The sequence below is a fragment of the Benincasa hispida genome, chromosome 3 (genome assembly GCF_009727055.1).
Source record: "Benincasa hispida cultivar B227 chromosome 3, ASM972705v1, whole genome shotgun sequence".
NCBI lineage: Eukaryota > Viridiplantae > Streptophyta > Magnoliopsida > Cucurbitales > Cucurbitaceae > Benincasa > Benincasa hispida.
The window spans coordinates 57933221-57955284 of record NC_052351.1 but is presented as its reverse complement, the minus strand read 5'-3'; positions in this window follow the sequence as shown (position 1 = coordinate 57955284).

The following is a 22064-nucleotide window of genomic DNA, read 5'->3' as shown; positions in this document are numbered from 1 at the left end:
CAATCCCTAACCAACCTTTTAAACCTCGCCCAGGCATCGCTGAGCGATTCGTCCATGTCTTGTTCAAAATTTGTAATTAGTTTCCTTCGTCTGGCATTCACAGTAGGTGGAAAATATTTCTTCATAAACTTCTCCACAACCTATTCCCATGAAGTAATCTTTCTTGGCTCGAGAGAATATGCCCATTTCCTAGCCTGATCACAGAGAAAAAATGGGAATAAAGTTAGTTGAACTTCTTCGGCAGAGATGTTAGGGAACACAAAAGTATTTCATATTTCAATAAAGCTTCGGAGGTGGGCATGCGGATCCTGGCCATGCCTTCCTCCGAATTGTCCTGCAGTCTGGATCATCTGCAGCATCACCAGCTTTATTTCGAATCGGCTTCTGTCGAGGGCAGGTCTCATGATTCCTGGAGAGAAATCATAGAGGTTTGGCGATGCATAGTCTCTAATGGGTCTATTGCGATCGTTTTCCAGCAGGATTGGATTCGCCATGACATTGTTATCATTTGGTGCTCCGTTTCTAAGCTGCTCCGCCATCTCTTCTTTATCTGATTATGGTTGCTGTTGGTGGTCTCTCAATTTCCATCTAAATGTTCTCTCAATCTTTGGGTCGTAATTCGCCAGAGATTGAGAGTCTTCAAGAAATCAGAAAAATTACCGTTAGTACACTATTTTGCCAAATTCCCCAGCAACGGTGCCAAAAACTTGATGCTTAATTTTATGAAGTGGATTTATGGATGATATGCGATGGTGAAATTACGTTGTGCACTCAAGTTTCCTCAGCGGAATCCAAGTGTAAATTCCACTGAGTTTCCTGGTAAGTCTAAGGTCGAACTCAAAGACTTGTGAAAATAGGTTGCGTTAGTAATTTTTATGAAAACCTTGTGGTAACCGGATAAATAAATAAACTGTTGGGATTGTTATTTGTGTTAATGAAAAATAAACAAATGCATCGAAGCTTGAAAAGAGTTGATAAACAGGAAATGCAATGAGTATGCGGTGAACGGGTTTGAGAAAAGTTTCAGCTAATATTTCCTAAGATGCGTTCATGCTATGCGATCATGCAAAATGCATACAACAGTAAACCACCTCTCGGTGCGAATTCCACGGCTTCTAAGGCTAGAACGCATGCGATATATGCGCTAAGTCTATAGGACCTACATATAAGACTCTATTCTTATTTATGCGATGACAGAATGACACACATAAATAAGGCGACCACATAATATCATTCCCATTTCTAGGATGCATGCAATGCAAGTTGACAAACAGAGCTTATCTCTAAGTCCCTATCTCTTGCTTATGTAGTTCTAATCTTGCTCTCTCGAGTCCAGATTCTAACCTAGTTCTCTCAGTCATTAGGTTCTTTCTTTAGACTCTCTCTCGAGTAGCTCTAAAGGGGCATTTGGCACAACATAAAACAAGACAATCGCAAGCAATGAATTTCCTAGATCACGTTAGCTTAGTTCTTCTCAACCCATTCGACTAGTTTAGCTACTCATGTTTGCTACGAGAGTGAAAAAAAATGTAGAAATAGAACTTCCATTGTATAAATATGAAGATGAAGTACAAAATATCAATGCAAGTATAGAATAAAGGGACTAGTAGCAATCTCTTACTGCCTAGGTTTTTACACTGTTTTTCTACTCGTGCTCAAAAGATAATCTCGCTCTCACGAGGGTCGGCCCGCTCTCTGCTTCCTCGCCTCAAGGTTCTCTCTCGAGTTGCCCTGAGCGATCTCTGGCGTCACCACTCTTCTCTTGCTTCGCCTTAAAACGAAAGGGAAACTATGCACAAAGACGAGTTGATTAACTAATCAATCCCTTTTCTGAAGGATGCCTTTGGTATTTATAGAACATCCAAGGTAAACGGAGGCTTCTCTCTCATGATTGATCAGATGAGAAGGGTTTAATTCCCCTGACTAATGCGCCGAATATTTGTCATCGAAAAGCTGAATGTACTTGTTATCGTTAATCGGCTATCAACTTAATTCGGATTCAACTGTCATCAGCTTTATGTCCCATCGCGATTAATTAGCCTTTCACCCAGATGCGCCCATCATGTTGCGCTGACCAAGTTGCGGCAATCCTTCTCGGGCGAATATTTGCGAACACGATCACCACAAAGCCTTGCGATAATGCTGCACTCAACCAATGATTTCCTATGATCGCAATTTTTGCCTTGCGTCAATGTATATTCTGTATAAAAATACAAAAATCAACTGTTCCTTTGCGATGAACGCATGCGACCACAATATTATGAAATTGATGCTTAATGGACACAATTTAACATGTTTTATCAACGCAAGCCAACATTGTTTAATAACTTAGCACTATGATAACGTGCCTTTCTGCCCGTTATCAATGTTTCATATTCTTCTTCATTCACACAACAAACTCATGCAAAGATTTTTAGCACGTACAACCATCAAACCAGAGACCAAAGCTGGGCTCGACAAAACGGAATCCTGCAGGGTAGGAAAACCCAGAGGTCTTTGTTTATCGTTTGCTTTGGGGCTGGTTGGCAAGGGGTTATTAGTGGAGAAAAGAATAGTTGCGCAATTGAAATTCCTGGGGAGTGAGACATTTGTGAATCAAACAAGAAGAGGGTTAGAGAGAGAACTTTTGTAATCAGAAATTTGAAACGAGAGAGAGAAAGAAAACCAAATTGTTTGTTATTTTTTTCTTTTTCCCATCAGAAGTCGTGTCATTTCCATCAGACAGTGAAAGTGGTAATTACCACGTGTTGCACATCAGCTGGAAGGTTGTGAAGCAGCCAGATTCAAGCGATCTACCTACCAAGTCTTGGGTCAAATCAACTAAGACTTTTGGATCATGGGTTTGTTCAGCTGAAGACATGTTTTTCATCATTTGGGCTTTTCTTTATTCAAGAAATTAAGTGAGCAAGCCCAACATAGTTGAACTAGTAAAAAAATAATAATAATAATAAAAGAAATGGGTGAAGATGAAGATGCCAAGCTTCCGATAGCCATTTCTTGCTTCCTGTCGACATGGGTGGTGATCTCTTGCTTCTACTACGTGCGTTGATGGATGGTAGTGATGGGGATGTAGTCAGAACTCTCTCAAGTTGCCTCTTCCAGATGGTTCTCTTCAAGGTTGACAAAGGAGCTTCCTTTTTGGCCAGTTTTGCTATCGGTTTCTTCCCCGACTTCTTGAGTGAATGTATTGATCGATCCTCTTTTTGTCTTGAGTCTTCTTCTTTTATAACCTCGGATGACGTTTTGATGTGTTTGATCGAGTAGTTGAAGTCATGGGAGTATGTTTGCATAAGGTCAACACTGACCGGGTGGTTAAAGATATGACTACATGTTGCACATAAGGTCAACACTAATTGGCGCATATGATCTTTTCTCAATGTATGATACCATGATCAAAAATCTCTAGGCATGCGTTAGACTTATGCTATGCCACATCACCGTCTTTATGCACTCGTTGCCTTAGCTTTAGTGACTTGCATGGCATAAGGGTGATCCCTATCTGCACGTTTTGCTCGAATTCCCACGTGCTTCAAATGATTAGCACTTAATATTTCACAAATCACATTTTTTCCTGTCATTAACGCAGGGTGGTATTTTTGCATGAAGTTAATTAAATCTAAAACATTTTTCACTACTTTCTCTCATTATTGTAGTTTAACAACTACAATAACTTGTATTTCTACAAGTTATTAGAAAATAATGCATAAAAGGAAAGAATAATAAAGAGAATAAAATAAAATCATTTATGACTTTGTAGCTAATTATCTCATTTACAACCAATACTCCCGCTTAAGTTGGTTTAAATTTATCTTCAATTGCCAGCGTGGAAACTATTCTCTCAAACTATACCTTCAGTAATCCTTTAGTCAATAGATCGACAGTTTGTTCTATACTCGGAAGATACGGAATACAAATTACACCAATTTCAAGTTTCTCTTTTAAGAAGTGTTTATCGATTTCTATATTTTTTGTCTTATCATGTAGAACTGGATTATGGGCTATTTAACAGTTTCTTTTTTTGTCAAATATTAATATAATATATAAATAATATATATATATAATATTATATATTACTGTAATTGAGCCTACTGTGTATGGGTGATGGAATGAGAGAAATTAAGGATGAAGTATGGTCTAAGTGCAAGCATACATTGTCAATTGCAATAATAAACCTTAGAACATTCCAATGGTTAAATCACTCGACACTAGTTGACTTTTAATTCTATTAGGACAATGAACCAATGAGACTGAAGGTAACAGGTGCAAGAATGGTTGTAAATAGGCATATTCTTGATTACAAACAGTAAATAAGAATAGCTGAACAGGATGTGGCAAAGTTTTAATCTATTTGGTGAAGTGCCTTGGGCAATGCGGCCGCATCATATCTGAACAGTAACTTAGTCATGGACAAAATGCTCCGCCTATTTGGTTTTATGTCACGTTCCTTTAGGAGCTCAAGCTTCTAATGCTTATATTTCTATGGTTGTTAAATCTTAGATGAATTCACATGCAGTTTCTTATCCGATGGTGTCCCTTATTTCTAAGGCTATGTGATAGTCCTATCTTGAGGCTCTTAGGCTCATATCCCTTTGTGACATCAGTTTATACTCTAACCTTCTTGTATTAGGACTCCACTAGATTGCTAAATTAAGTGGCTAATTTGACTTAACAATTTTTATCTTTAAAAATCAACAAAGGAGATACATAAATCAAGGGGATTGATACATAAGTATTGCTCAAGCTATAAAACTCAGGGAATTGACATTGCCGAACCCCTTAAAGAATTTAGCTCATGATTGATAATAAATGACTAGCTAAATAAAAAATCATGACTATAATGTAAATGTTCAACGAAAAAAGGAAGAAAGAAGAATGTAGACCCCTAAATTTGTCTGGTACTTTACTTCATTATATTTTTTTCTTTTTTCTTTTTTCTTTTGTTAATTTTTGTGACATTGTCATAATTAGAATTTGCTAGCTTTTAAGATAAAATAAACAATTTTTTTTTAGTAATTAATATTCAAATAATTTTTTAATTAAAAATAAAAAAATATTCATTTTGCAAGGAAGATAAAGTTTTGAATATTCAAATATTTTTGTATGGAAAACTTATATCAAAATCGATTTAGAAGGAATTAATAAAAGCTTACAAATCAATCAAATAATTTTTCATTACATTATTTATTCCTCTTAATTTAATTTGATTGATTTTTTTTCTAATTGAAACGGATTTAGGTTTTCTATCAATTGCGTGACTAAGAATTATTTGAACACACAACATCACACAATAAAACCCTAGAAAGACTTTGTTTTTCTCTCTTTCTTCTTCTTCTTCTTCTTTCTCTCTCTCTCTCTCTCTTTTTTTTTTTTTTTGTTTTCTCTCATCCCCTCTCATTTTTTCTCCAATCTTTTTTCCCTCTTCCAACAATTTCTCCATTATCATAACTTCTCTCCATTTTTTTTTTAAAAAAAATCTCCACCACCTTTTTCCCTCGGATTTTTATTTCTCTCATCTTTTTCTTTCTTGTCCATGCTTTTTTCTCCTCTCCATATTCTAATTTCATAGACACATTTTTTTACTTTTAAGTTTTTCTTGTTCGAAGAAAGTATCATTGCGTCGTTGTTTACGCGACAAGCCTCCTATTGCGATCACAAAAAATATATTTTTTTAATCTAGGTCGATGTCTTGTTTACATTCATTCATCGATGTCGTTCATTATCTAAATTGTTGTTTTTTTTTGTGAGGCACATTTATTTGTTTTGCATTAATGAAAAAAAAAAACTTTTTTGTATCACAATCATTACCTATACTTAAAATATTTATATCATGAAATTTGTTAAATAATATTCGTGAATGTGTTTTTGTGAAGTGATAATAATTAATCATTTTTCTATTAACATTAACCTTTATTTTGAAAAAAGAAAAGTTTTTTCTTCGACAATGAAACTCAAACTCTCGGAAGACTGTTATTTGGAATTCTTGAAGCATAAATTTAAATTCTTGGGAGGCCAAGATTTTGTTTTAATATGTTTTCTTTTGTAAATAATATTTTTTTAAAAAATAAAATTTCGTATCTTTTTACTTATTCTTTTATTTCTTTAATAATAAAAATGAATTATTGAAAAAATGAATTTATAAAATTTATAAAAGGAATTTTTCTTTAAAAGTGAATTTTGAATTTCTCTAAAATCAATCCCTTGATATTTGATCTTTAAATAAAATAACCTAAACATAGAATTGATTTTATAAGAATTCTTTTTCTTACAACGAAAAAGGTAATACAATTTTCTTTTCATACTTTTCTTTTAAAATAAATAAATAAAATAAAAATTGATTTTATAAATAATATTTTCCTTAAAAATAAAAAAAAAAAGTTTCACAAAAGGTTTTTTTTTTTAAAAAAAATATCTTTTTATTTAAATTTTCCTACGATGGAAATTAGGGTTTCAAGAGGTTGATTCCTTAATATTCTTGAGGTGATAAATTTATTTTGGAAGGCCAACCTAAATTCAAATAATTTTTTCTAATGTTCTTTAACCACTCATAATTATCGTTTATTATTTATTTTAATAGTGATCAATAAAATATGGGACATTTAAAAATCAACATAAAAATCATTTTTTTCTTCAAAGTCATTTTCTTTAAATTAACACAAGAAAATTAAATTTCGTTATCTGAACGAGTGTTGTGGGGTGCTAGTTACCTTATCCATACACAAAAGACCCCGAACCCTTTATCTCTATTTGCAGATCGTTTTAGCAGGTTTTGGGTGCCCAATCACACCCTATAAATCCAGATTGGTGGCAATTCCATTTTCCTCCTCTTGAGAATAAAGCCAGTCGCTCCACGTGCAAACCCGTAGCGATAGTTTGGCGACTCCACTAGAAAATATACTTTTAAGAGGGTTAGTTTATGTTTTTTTTTTTCATGTTATTATTTTATATATGGACTTATTTTTTTTATGATTCATTTTATTTATTGTCATAGGCCGACATGTACATTGCACATTTATTTTTTCTAAAAATTTTAAAGTAATGTTTTTAAAAATCATGCATCATTAATTTTGTACATACATTTTAAGCAACTTTTGAAGGTTTCTAAAAAATCTCTAACCTTTCCTTTTCCTAAAAAATGGCATTTTCAACGTTAAAAAATTTTCACTTGCATATTCATTTATTGAAAAATTTTAAAGCAATGTTTTAAAAAACAATGCATCGTTAATTTTGTACATGTATTTTAGGTTTTTTTTAAACAAATTTTAAGATTTCTTTTTCTTTTAAAAAAAGACATTTTTTTTATGTTAAATTTAAAGTTTCACTTGCACATGATTTAAGCCATAATTTTCATGTTTTAAACACAACTCTTGACTACTAGAAGAAAAATACTCTGTGTGTGTGATGGATACAGAAAAATCTGTGCAAAATTTTTCTCCCAAAATATCTCCTCTCTTATCTTCCTTTCCCTCTCCAAGAATCACAAAGTCCACTAAACTCATGTGATTCTCATCCTAGAGAATACAGAGGGAACATTCATGGTGGTGATCATTTGGAAATCAGTTTTGATTGTTACTATTTTGGAGAAGGAATCACGTGATGAAAAAGGTTCATCAATGGTAAGGGTTTTTTGAAACCCTAATTTCCTTTTCTATTTTTATGTTGTGGCATGCTGTAAATTTCCTTTTTCTACATAATTTTGTAACTGTAATTTGCGTTCTGTATAAAACTAAAATTGGGACCGTTCCTCACATTTCTACTAAGGGCCTTCACAGGTTCCTTCAATTGGTATCAGAACGTGGTTTTGGTCCCAAATTTTTCTTATTTTCCAGAATCTGAATTACAGTGAATTGGTGGGTTTGCATTCATCATAATTTATTCATGCGATGAATGTTATTGTTGAATGTTTATTTGTTGGATGTTTTAGGATTGGCCATTTAGTATTTATTGCTTTAGTTTACAAATTAGTTTGTAAAGGCTCGTGTTTTGGGCATATTTTTTGCAATCGAGTCTACAATTTATTGTTTTTGAGTCGCTCGTCTATTCCCGGTGAGTTTCTGGAGAAAACAAGGCCCAAATAGGAGAAACAACGAAGGATATCGTGGTTGTACAGTATCGACTGTACCGCAACGTTGCAATGTTGTGCCCTAGCATTGTAATGCTAAGATGAGGAAGAACGCCTCGTTATTTCCGTAGCGTTGCAACAGTAGGCACAACGTTGCAACGCTTCGAGATGGAAAGAACAAAAAGGTTCTCGTCCGGTTCAATTCGTGGTTTGATTGGTTCGAGCGTTTTGGGTCTAGTTCGGATGATGAGTGGTTCAATTCGAGCGGTTTAAGGCTCGATTCACTTGTGTTGAACCGATTGACTATTATTTTGTAATCGTTAGATGTTTTGTAATTAACTAAAATGGTATAAGTGTTATTTTAATTTAATTAATTATTTAAAATTAATTGTTTAGGTGTCCAATCTCAGTCCAATTATTATTTTTTAATTATGCATTTGATTTATGATTCTTATTTATTACTATATGTCATAATGTATGCCATATTGTAAAATATTCACCATAGGTTATGCATAATTCATGCATCATTTATATTATAAATGTTATATATATAGTTACATAATTTTATATTTATAGCATGTTCATGCATCATATAATATATTTTTTTTATAGCATGCTTATGCATCGTATAATATAATTGTTATAGTATATGCATGCATGCATCAATAACATATCCATACATCTTTTATATTATAAGAGCTATAATATATAGTATGTATGTATGGATGATTGTATCTTATTAATTGTTTCATTGCTTTATTATATAAGTGTTATATAAGTTTAGTAATAAAATGGAATTGCATGATGTATGACACTACTTTAGGTAATTTTATAGTCGTTATAATTTTGCTAAGTATGTGATAACATGGAATGAATTATATTAATTTGTTTCATTTCTTTTATAAAAGTTATAATTAAATGAAATTAGAAATTAAAATAAACAATTCAGAATTGCATGCAAATCTTAGGTTAAAATCATTGTTTAAAATAGTTTTAAAATATGATTCACGTAGACCTACAATCACATTTCTAATAGGATTAGAAATTCAGTTTAATCTTTTTAATAAGTTTGATACGATTAAATTGATTTTAATAAAAGATTAAAATTGTAGCAAACGTATCCATAAGGAACCTTTTGTCTAAGACTAGTTATATCTAGACTAACGTATTTAACTTGATGGAAACGGAACACCCCTACATGGAAAGGTGAATGAGATAGACTTGCTACAAACATGCAATTGTTGATTAAGGTTTGTTAAAGTATTTGACAAACATTAATCAAAATTATTTAACTATCCAAAGTAAGTGTTACTTTTGGGGAAACTTAAACAATCACTTAGTGAAAATAATTAGCCATATTTTTTCCAAGTTAAATAAACCCTATTTTTTTTAAAAAAAAAAATACTCAGTGGGAGGAAAAAGATGTATACAATACATCAATTTTCTACTCACGTTTATCCCTTAATGTTCACACCTGAGACTCAGACTTGGCCTCGAGGCACCCTGGGAGCGTTCTTCTTTGGATGGTGTTTATGGGTCAATATCAAGGTGAACGGAGAGAGTATTTATATTAAGTGGGAGAGGGATGTTTGTAACATGTTCTACAGTCTCTTTCATTAGTTTGGACCGTGAGATCTTATTGCACGACCTCGAGGCGCCCTGGGAGCATCCCCCTTCGGATGGTTTGTGCATTAGGTCAATATCAAGACGAACTCTAGAAATGAATAGGATCACTTTAGTTTTTGCCCCAATCAATTTTTCAATTTGGTTGGCTCATTTGGCAAACTCTAGGGTCTAAAATGAAGGGTCACACTTATGAGAAATTGTTGAGCTAGTAAATGATTTCTTGACCAGATAATTGATGACTGATTGTTATAGGAATAAGGGTTATTTTGGTATAATAATTAGTTGAGAATGTCTCAGTTCAGTGAAGGGATAACTGACTGCTCTTCGCTAGCTTTTGTCCTAAATCACTTAAGCATCTTTGAAAATATTAGATGTTGTATGGGGTTTATATAATTTTTGCTAAAATTGATTAGATGTTTTAAAGTTATACTAAAATCCAACGTAGATCAATTTGTTTCTTTTTAGCAAAAATGTTAAACTGTATTTTTTCGTTTTTTCCTCTAGCATTTTGACCGGTTTTAATTATAAGACTTGGAAAGATTCAATTAAAACACTTTTCGTGGTTAATGACCTTAACATCGTCTTGACTGAAGATTGTCCTCAAGTCCCAACCCCTGATGCAACACGAAATGTTCGTGATGCATACGAAATGTGGATGAAGGTAATAATAAGGCCCGAGTCTACATTTGGGGAAGCATACCTGATGTCTTAGCCAAAATATTTGAGAGTATGGTCACTGCACATCAGATCATGCAATCAATACAAGAATTGTTTGAGCAAAAGTACTCACAATTCAAGCAAAATGGGGTTGATGACGATGAAACCAGTATTGTTAGCTCCCTAAATAAACTCCAGTCCATATTGAATATCAAGGGACAAATAGAAAAAGAAAATGTTGCTAAATGTAGTAAAGTTAATCAAACAGGATTGTCCTCTAAGATAAAACTTAGAGTTTATGGTATAGGGTATGAAGCTGATCCCACTACTCTCCAGAAAATGAAGAACTCCAAAGAAAATAAATCTGATTTATTTATCTTGGAGACATGCTTAGTAGAGAATGATGGTTCTGCTTGGATAGTTGATTCAGGAGCTACTAATCATGTTTGTTCTTCCTATCAGGGATTTAATTCCTAAAGACAATTAGTAGCTGGATAGATGACTCTTAGAGTCGATACTCGTGAGGTTGTTTCAGCTATTTACTTGTATATTTACCTGTATATAAGTCATACCTTGAAGGCAAATGACAAAAAAACCTTTTACTTGAAAAGAGTATAGAGACAAAGAGACCTTGGAGCATATACATTCAAATTTTCGCGGTCCGATGAATGTAAGAGCACGATGATAGTATGAATATTCCACCTCTTTCATAGATGATTATCCTAGATATAGGTATCTATACCTAATGCAACATAAGTCTGAAACACTTGAAAAGTTCAAGGAGCATAAGATAGAAGTTGAAAACTTGTTAGGTAAAAAGATAAAAACAAAATGATCAGATTGTGATGAAGAGTATATAAATTTAAGATTCCAAAATTATATGATAGAACATGGAATTACGTCCCAACTCTCAGCCTCTGGTACACCTAAACAGAATGATGTATCGAAAAGGAGAAACAGAACCCCGTTGGACATGATTCAGTCTATGATGAGCTATGCTCAACTTCCTGACTCATTTTGAGGATATGCAATAGAGACCGTTGTTCATATTTTGAGCTACGTTCCCTCAAAGAGTGTTTCTAAAACACTTTTTGAGTTATGGAGAGGTCGTAAAAGGTAGTTTACACCACTTCAGAATTTGGGGATGTCCAACCCATGTGCTAATGGAAAACCCTAAAACATTGGAACCTCATTCAAAAGTATGCCTCTTTGTAGGCTACCCCAAGGAAACGAGAGGTTGATACTTCTTTGATCCAAGTGAGAATAAAGTGTTTGTATTGACAAACGCTGCCTTCTTAGAAGAAGATCACATCAGGGATCATAAACTACGAAGCAAAATTGTTTTAAGTGAAATTTCTAAGGAATCGACTGAAACTTGAACTAGGGTTGTTGAAAGGGCTAATACATCAACAAGAATTGTTGATATCGGTTCATTTAGTCATTCACATCCATCTCAAGAGTTGAGATTGTCTTGACGTAGTGGGAGGGTTATAAACCCACCTGTATGCTACATGGGTTTAACAGAAGCCCAAGACATCATAGTTTATGATGGTGTTGAGGATCCATTGTCTTATAAAAAAGCAATGGAAGATGTTGACAAGGATGAATGGATTAAAGTCATGAATCAAGAAATGAAGTCTATGTACTTCAATTCTATCTAGGAGCTTATAGATCAACCTGATGGGGTAAAACCTATAGGTTGTACATGGATCTATAAGAGAAAAAGAGGTGTAGATGGAAAGGTATAGATCTTTAAAGCTAGACTTGTGGCAAAGGGTTATACCCAGGTTAAGGGAGTGGACTATGAAGAAACTTTCTTACCTGTTGTCATGTTAAAATCTATTAGAATTCTCTTGTCCATAGCCACATATTATGACTACGAAATATGGAAAATGGACATTAAGACTGCCTTTTTGAATGACAATCTTGAAGAGACCATCTACATGAATCAACCAGAAGGATTCATTGAGCAAGATCAAGAGCAAAAGGTTTGTAAGATTATTCGATCCATTTATAGACTGAAACAAGCATCTCAATGTCCATTATCCACATTTTGTATAGCCACATATTATGACTACGAATGGAAATCATCATGTTACAGTCTTAATGTCCATTATTCATTTATAGCGGAAGAGATTGTTCCTAATTCCATTCAAATTGAACACAAAACAATTACAGTCTAAACGGAAACTAATAGGTCATGCACAACTAGAAATTACAACATGTTAAACGATGATACAAGGGATAGAGGATGCATACCTTTGAAGAACCATTCTTAACGAATCCCTCGATCAATCTACAAGTGTCCACGAACAACACACTCAAACGCAACGATCAGTATAGCCAACGAACACGAACACAACGAATGGCCAACAACTCCTCGGACCCAATCGAGTCTTACTTGATCCATGAACTTAATGTGGTTAACTTAGTATTCTCGATGTGAAAATCCAAGAGTTATGGGCTCTGTTTGATATTAGCTTGAGGAAGAGATGAGAGGTCTACGATCGAGAAAGTGGGAGATATGAAGATGTCTATCGTGTAGACGATGTGCTCGATCATTTAGTAAACGACAGCCTATCGTATAGACTTAGCTACTCAATTGTTTAGCTACGATCAACTGAGTGACTATCGTATAGTCAACTCTACACGATTGTTTAGTTGCTGATCAACTATCGCTTAGTGAAACTCTTTCACTTGATAACTTGTCTCCTGAGTTCTTTCCGAATGAGGCAACTACTAATTTTAGGAAAACAAGTTTTCTTTTATCTCACGATTACTATAAAACCACCAATAACCTCCCACTCAATCGGTTATTAGACATTTTATCTCATGAAACATATAAACCATAGTTCTTTTTCTATTTTATGGTACTTAATGTAAATCATATTTACATTAAGTCCTCCACTTGATGTATCTCATACATCACACCAATTATATCATATATAATTGAATTTCCTCTTGTTAATTTCAACACTTCAAACTAACCCCAAGAACTAATTCTCAACTTGAACCCATTGAGCTACCAAGAGGACCTTATGGACCTGTAGCTTGAAGCTTGAACAGTACGTGAATAACTGACTAAACTCTTTAGTAATGGGATCCACCATCCATTAACTGTCGGGCACTCTACTAAAGATCGATAGCTGCACTATTCTCACTATAGATATATTTATGTGTCCATATTAATCAATCAACAATGCGATAACAATTCACAGATCGCTCGTAAGTACAGCTCGGCCAATTTACCGTTTTCCCCTTATAGTTACATCTAACTCTTTAAGTACCACTGATTACTATAATAAACAATAAGTCATAGTCCTACTATGATTGGGTCCTCTCTTCCAAAGAGAGGATGTGACCACTATGTTCAAGACCCGAAATCAGCCCTTAAGGGAGCAATCTATCTACTTATCCCTGCTTTGAGGAAGGAGTGAATTCCGTCTTGTGTAACTGAGTTCCCAACTCCCTAATTAGACAAATCCCAAAAAGGTAGGCTTGTTGAGTTAGCAATCTGGCCAATCTCACCCATACTAATCAAAGGACCGCCTTCATAGGCAGAAGTTCCTAAAACACTCAGGATTAAGGTCATGTCACCTGTGGTCGTTATAGTGAGATGTAAGTTTTACTTATCAACGACGTTATATAAAGAGAAAAATAATTTTTCATGGTTCGGTCTTATAAAAACTCTTGTATAGGACACCTCCACTCGTATGTCTCCACATGAATGGTCAGAATCAGACTATCCGTAGTACTTCACAACACTTGTAAACCTCTACAAAGCGGGTCGTATCCGTAGTGTCACCAGGATAAGGTATCCCTCCTTTATCTTTATACTAACCTTTTAATTTATAACTTAAAGCATGATCCACTTGTATATCTCATATACATGCTTAAGTTTATATACAATAACCACAAATCATTGTTTATTGGATATGAGTAAATGAAAATAAAATAACTCTTATTTTATTAATAACAATGTGTACAAAGTTTATAAACTACGAGACTCCGGGAGAATTAGGACACCAATCCCAATACCTTATGTTTACAAGAAAATCATCAATAGCTTAGTAGCTTTCCTCATGCTGTATGTGGATGATATCCTACTCATTAGGAAGGATGTAGGTTTTCTAACTGATATATAGAAATGGTTGGCCGCCCAATTCCAAACAAAAATTTGGGAGAGGCACGGTTTATTCTAGGGATCCAGATCATTTGAGATCTTAAGAACAAAAGGTTGGCCTTGTCTCAAACATCGAATATTCACAAGTTATTGTCTCTTGAAAGTGGGACCAATCAGGATTCTTAATGATAAAAACTCATTTATCTTAAAAGAAAACGCATGGAATTCTTCAAACACTACTAGCCTTTACAAAAATAATATTTTTGATAAAACTACGTAACAACGCATCTCATTGCAGGATTTCAATAAAATTTGCTAAGTGTCGCAGACTCAACTAACGCAAAGGCATGTGTCTGAAGGATTCAAATGCAAAGAAGATATATTAGTTCGTGTTGTTCCTATCAAATCATCACTTGCAAGTATGGGTATCTGAATGTCGACGTCTGAAAAGTAACTGAAATGGCAGGCGGCTGACAAGGGCATGGAAATTAATGCTGTCATATCAAAAGTTGCTAAGAGAAAATGCCTATAAATAGGACGACTTGCAACTGAAGAAAGAAAGCATAACATAGATTGGGCATTTTAGAGCTTAGACTATAGTTTTTTTGTTGCTGCAAGAAGGACTAGGAGGAAAAGAACCATTGTTATTGTTGATCAAGGAGAACTGTAGAAGACCAAGCTCGAGAGAGAATTCTTCTTCATTTCTTTAACAAGTTGGTTGTATGACAACTGGTAGAAATACAAGTTATTATAGCTCAAATAAGTAAAACAATGAGAGAATGCGACGGTAAAATAAGAAATATCATGTCCAAAAGTGTTAAACTAAAAGGAATTGCGATCGCATGCGTCCATCGCATAAAAGCAGTTAATTTACTTATTTTGTGCAGGAAAAATGCGATTGTGCAAGTAAAATTGCGACCCAAAGGAATTAGGCGTCAGCGTGCTTGAAGATTGCGATCGCAAAGTCATGCGATCGTATGCGATCGTGAGAAGTGCTAAAAAAGGTGGCCGCATAAAGACTATGCATCAAGGTGACAATATAATAAATCACGATGGGACGAAAAGCTGATAACGGTCAAATACGAATTTAGTTGACAAGCTGTTAAAGCCACACTGTAGCAAGTACACTCAACTTTCGGTGACCATTAATCGGCGCATTAGAGTAGGAGAATTAATACCGCTTATCATTGCAATCATTAGAAGGGAAGGCTGCTTGACCTTGAGCTCTATAAATACCAAAGGCCACCATTGTAAAAAGAGTTGAACAAGATAGAGAGTTAGTAGTTCGTTAACGCACATACTCGTACATATACTTAGAAGATGAAGAAGAGCAAGGAGACGAGGAAGCGGAGAGATCATTCCCAGACAGATCGAGAGACTGCCAGAAAGCGTTACAAAGGAGATGGCCAACACTTACGAGAGTAAGAATATACATCTAGAACAGAGTTGGAGTGAAAAAGAACAGTGTAAAAGGCCACGGGAAGCAAGACATTGCTTACCAGGCTTCTTATCTCTCAATTCCATTTAATATTTTGTATTCGGCACTTTATTTACAGAAAATGGAAATCTTATTTCAATCTATGTTCAATCTCTCCATAATTTGCATGAGTAGCTAAATTTCTAAATGGGTTGAGAAGTACTTAGCTAGCATGACTTAAGATTTACATTTTATGCGATTATCTTGTCTTATGTATGCGTCATTCACCCTTTAGAGATACTTAAGAGAGTAGTCTAAAGATAGTATCTAGACTTGAGAGAGTCAGATTAGAATCTAGGTTTGAGAAATTCATATTAGAATCGCATAAGCAAGAAATAGAAACTTAGACATAAGTTCTATTGCTATTAATACATCGCATGCACCCTAAAAATAGGCATGATTGTATGCGGTCACCTTGTTTTATGTGTGCATCATTCATCATTGCATAGATAAGAATAGAGACTTAGATATAAGTCCTATCGAATTTTTCATATACATCGCATGCGTCCTAGAAATAGGAATTATGGCATTCTGCATTAAGAGATGACGTGTTGTTATTTGTGTGTAGCATGATCGCATAACTTGTGCATAATCTTAGGAAGTTTTAGCCAAACCCCTTCTCAACCCCTTCATCGCATACTCATTGTAACTCTCAATTTCACCAACTCTGCATTCAAAAATCTTAATCAAAACACCATCCAACTCATTTGTTTTTACTATTGCAAGAGAATCAAAGTGACTGTCGCATATTTACTTAGTAGTCCCTGTGCCTGACCCTAGACTTACCAGGAAACCTAATAAGGCTTATACTTGGGTCTTGTTAGGAAAATTTGCATGATCACCGCATAACACACATCACCGTAAACTCACACCATAACGCATCACAATTCACACGCATCATTGTACACACATTAAGATCAAGCCAAAGAGGACAAGAGATTGAACTCTGCGGATTGAGTCTTTTCTTTTCACTTCATTTCCATTTATCATTCCATGCAATTGAGTGTTGCCATTGTAAAAACAATTTCGTCCTTTATAAAATCGTGCATTTGATCTATCACTTTGCCTCTGCTTACAATCTATTGTTTAAATGCGTTTGTGACTCTGTGCATGCTTAATTTCTAAAGTTTTAATCATTTTGATTATCTGGTTGAAGTTATCTCAGCTAAAACCATTCGAGAGAAGAGGATAGCTAGAAATGAATTGAGTCAGAACACACAGTAGCTTTAGGGACGAAAATACTTGTGCTTCCTTGTTTTCTGTAACCAACGCATGCACTCTAGAAGTAGGAACATGTGGCATTCCCATTGAGAAATGTTGAATAAGTAGATAAATAGAAACCCAACGCGTCTACATACATTTGGATTGTACACAAGCATCTCTCATCTTCATCCCTACCCAAACCACATTCCCCTATCACTTAGCACCATTCATTCATTAAATCCTGTATTTCACTTAAACTATTGTCTTTTCTTGTATGCATGCAATAAAAATAGTCCAGATAAAACTTTTCCAGCATTTATTTAGAACTCTTCTACATCTACTGCAACGCAAGGTATGCATTAGACTAGCCTAAATCCATGTGTTCGACCCTGGACTTACCAGGAACCTGAATTAGATTTATATTTGGATATGATTCAGGGAAAGCTTGTACACATTAGAGAGAAAGTATAATGCATCACCCAATCTTCTCACCTATAGAAGTAATTTACCATTCATCTTCATTCATATCAATCTTGTCTTTCATCTTCATTTATAATACACTCCTAGCACACATCACGAATCAGGAACATCAGTCATATTGATAATATTGCTGAAACATGCAACTTTTTTATATTAGTAATCTATGCATTACCTATTTTGAAAAAAAAAATCCAATTTAGCATAATAATTTAATGCACCCTATGTGATATCTATCTTGCAATGGTGTCTCAGAGAGATAGGGTAAAAGTCCTCATAGTGTGATCAGATACCCTTTCACTAAAACGAAACAATCTCAACCAATATACAGAACAACTCTTTGTTCCTGTAAATATTAGTCACCATTGTTTGGTTCATAAATTATTAACTAGCTTAACATTTTCTTGTAAGTGTAACCCCTCATTTTAGATTCTAGAGTTTTACTCCAAAGAGCCAATCATAGGAAAAAACAAATTGGGGCAAAAACTAAAGCAACCCTATCTATTTCTTGAGTTTGAGTAAAAAGGCATGCAAATGTCATCTGTAGGGGTACACAAGCAAATGTGCCTCGAGATCGAGCATGAAAATTTAATACAAACTAATGAGAGAGACCATGGGATGTGTTGACACACGTCTCGCTCCCACTTACTATAAACACCCTCTCCATTAACCTTGGTATTGATCTATACAAACACCACTCATAGGGGACACAATTAAGTATCATATATTCCATTTTTCTCCCACTGAGTATTTTACCTAAGGTTATTTAACTTAGAAAAAATACAGTTACTTATTTTTACTAAGTGATTGTTTAAGATTGCCAAAAGTAACACTTATTTTCGATAGCTAAATTTTTTTTTATTAATGTCTATTAAATATTTTAATAAACTTTAATCAACAATTGCATACTTGTAGCAAATCTATATAATTCACCTTCCAGGGTAGTTCTCAGATAAGGTTTTTCCTTTCCCTCAACTTAAATATTCTAGCCTAGATAGTACTAGCCTAGATTGTACTAGCCTTAGACAAAGGTCTCTTATAGATACACTTTAATTTTAATCTTTTATTAACCAATTTAATCCTATTAAACTAATTAAAAAGACTAAAATAATTTTTAATCATATTAGAAATATTGTGAACTTAGGTCTATGTGAATCATATTTTAAACTATTTAAAAAAAATTATTTTAATCTAAATTTGCATGCAATCCTTTATTATTGATTTTAATTTCTAATTTCATTTAATTATAATAATTATAAAATAAATGAAATAAATTAAAGTCAAACATTGCATATAATAACGTACTTAGTAAAATTATAACATTTATAAAATTACCTAAAGTAGTATCATGCTTCATGCAATTTCAATTTTAATTTTCATTACCTAATCATACATAACGTTTATATACTAAAGTAATGGATGTATTAATAATATACATACATCCATACATCCAAACTATATATTATAACTCTTATAATATAAATGATGCATGACTATATTATTAATGCATGCAAACTTATATTACAACATTTATAAGATATGATGCATGAGCATACTATAAAATAAATCATGCAATGATATTATAACAATTATAATATTTATGATGTAAATGCATAATCTATGGGGAGATTTTTCTATATGACATACATTATGACATATATAAAAAAAAAAAAACATACATCCAATGCATAATTCAAAATGAAATAAAAAACATATTAATGGATCGGAATTGACTTTCAAAACAATTAATAAAATTAATATAACTTTTATATTAATTTAATTAATTAAATCCTAAATTATTATAAAATAATAAGGAAAAAAACACTGTAGAAACCGCCTAAACCGAAACAAACAACGAACTGAACCACCCAAGTGAACTGAACACCTTATGAATATCTCCATCTTAGAGCATCACAACGCTATACCCTATTGTTGTGACACTATGAGAAAAATTCCCATTTGCCTTGCATCGGAGCGTCTCGTTGCTAGGGTACAGCGTTGCAACACTTCTATATAGCGGCTTACAACACCAATTTTGCTCCAAAATTGGCCTTGTCTCTTCCAGATCTTCGCCAAAACAACCACGACAACCCAGACTTATGAAATTACGTACTCAATTTCATAATACACCAAAAAACAACGGGTCCTTACATACCAATTTGTAAAACTTAAAGCGGTAAATAGAAAATCAATCCTGAAAACATCCAATGTGTGCAATAACCACATTCATCAACATAAATGCAGAACTATGTGTATTATCCACCATAAAACAAATTTTAGTTCTGGAAATTTAAAAAATGCGAACACAAGACGCCACTCTCATTCCACATGAAGGTTTGTGAAAACCACATACGTAAGCGAGATGCTTCCCAATTTTCAAATTTGCACAAAATAGATCAAATTCTAAATCTATTATTCATTCTTAATGAATTACAACATGATAAAATTCAGAGAAAAGATTTAGGTTTGATTTACTGACATCTTGAAGAAATTAGTCTTCACGAATTCCTCTCCTATCGGTTAGAAACCCTCCTTGGTAACCGATCATAAAGAATACTACACTCCAAAACCAATTGGTTGAATACCACCAATAGAGAGACCTTTGTATTCTCTATTGGGATGAGAATTAGCAAGAGGTGTGGGCTTTACTTCAATTTTGGTATAGGGAGGGAAGTAAATTAGACATAAATAAAAAATCCAAAACTCTTTTGAATTTTTTTTAGATCGTCAATCTTTGAAAGGACTTTTAGATAGAGAAACATATCAAATCAATGTTGAAGGTTAAGGTAACAACAAGTGGCAAACAACCAAAATAACCAAAATTTTGCTCAACAACTAGCTAATGTTGTAGTAAATCCAATCCTCATGGCAAATAACAGCACGTGTTCGATGTGTGAATATGCATCATCGGTGTTATATGATTTTTCTCATGGGATCATTTATCCAATGTCTGATTGGACCAGGTTTGAAATGAAATCTATCATGCTACAAATTTTACAGACTGCAGGATAGTTTGGCAATGCCCGAGACGAAGATCCTCATGCTTACATGAAATGCTTCCTAGAGACTTGTAATTCATTTCTGATTCTTGGAATCATGCCAAAAGAAATTAGATTGTCCTTGTTTCCAAGCAATGGGTGAGCTCCTTGGAATCGGGTGAACTAATGACATGGGACAAGCTTGTAGAAAATTTCACGCAAAAATACTTCCCTCCCACAGTCAACGAAAGAAGGCATTGGGAGATTATGAATTTCGAATAAGGAGAATCTGAGATACTCAGTGATGCATGGAAAAGATTCAAAAGATTGGTAAAAAACTATCCTAACCACGAATTGACTCTAACTATCCAGATAGAGACCTTCTATGGAGGATTAAATAGACCATCCGAGATGGTAGTAGACGTAACTGTCGCATGTGGCATTATGGAAAAATCTTACAACGAAGCCAAGGAGATTTTGGATAGGATTGCCAAACACAATATTGAATGGGTTGAAAAGGCTTATGTTTCCATTATAGATAGGAGGCGACAATAGGGTGTGATCGATACTAACGTAGTAGCTACTATTTTAGCACTAGTGGTTGCAATGACAAACTTGTTGAAAAACATAACAATGAACAATGGAGCCCAGACACAAATAATGTAATTTCATATTTTTATATAATAATAATGTAATTTCAGTACATTTTTATATAATAATGTAATTTCAGTAACGTTATATTTTGGTAATTCAATAATTGCTTAGTCAGAGGGCCTTTTTGGAATTTTGGATCTCAAGTATAAATGCGGGAATTTAAGTTGGCAGAAAATTATTAAATTTTGAATTTCAATGTGAAAATTAATGACAGGAATTAATTTCCTTTTTGAAATGGAAAGAAATTAATTATAATTTTGTTTTCCTTTTTAGTTATTATATTTATTACTATTTATTATTATTTATTATTATTATTATTATTATTATTATATTAAATCAACCCTTTCCCTCATTCTTCCTCGCACGACACACCCCTCCCCGATTTCTTTCTCCTCTTCTTCCTCCCGACCTAGTCGATCTCCTCCTCGCTAGCCCAAGCTTCGCCAGTCGTTCAGTCGTCGCTCGCGGCCAATCTCGCGGCGCAACCCTCCCCTATAACCTGCGCTGACCGCCGCTTCCCTTCACTACCCAGATCTGAACACCGCTGCACCACTCCTTCACACGTCTGGACCACGAAGCAGTCGCCGCCATTTGATTCACGCTCAGCCACGCCTCTGATTGTCGAATCCCAACGGTATCGCTCGCCAACCCGCACTGCTCTCCGTGGGTTGCAGGTTGACGCCCAACATCTCGAGTTCGACAGTCACGCAAGGGTGCTTCGGATTAGTCATTTCTTTTCATTTGTACTACCAACAGTAAGGGTCGTCGGAACTTATGGATTTGGAGTAAGATTGTGCTTTTTTAATTGGA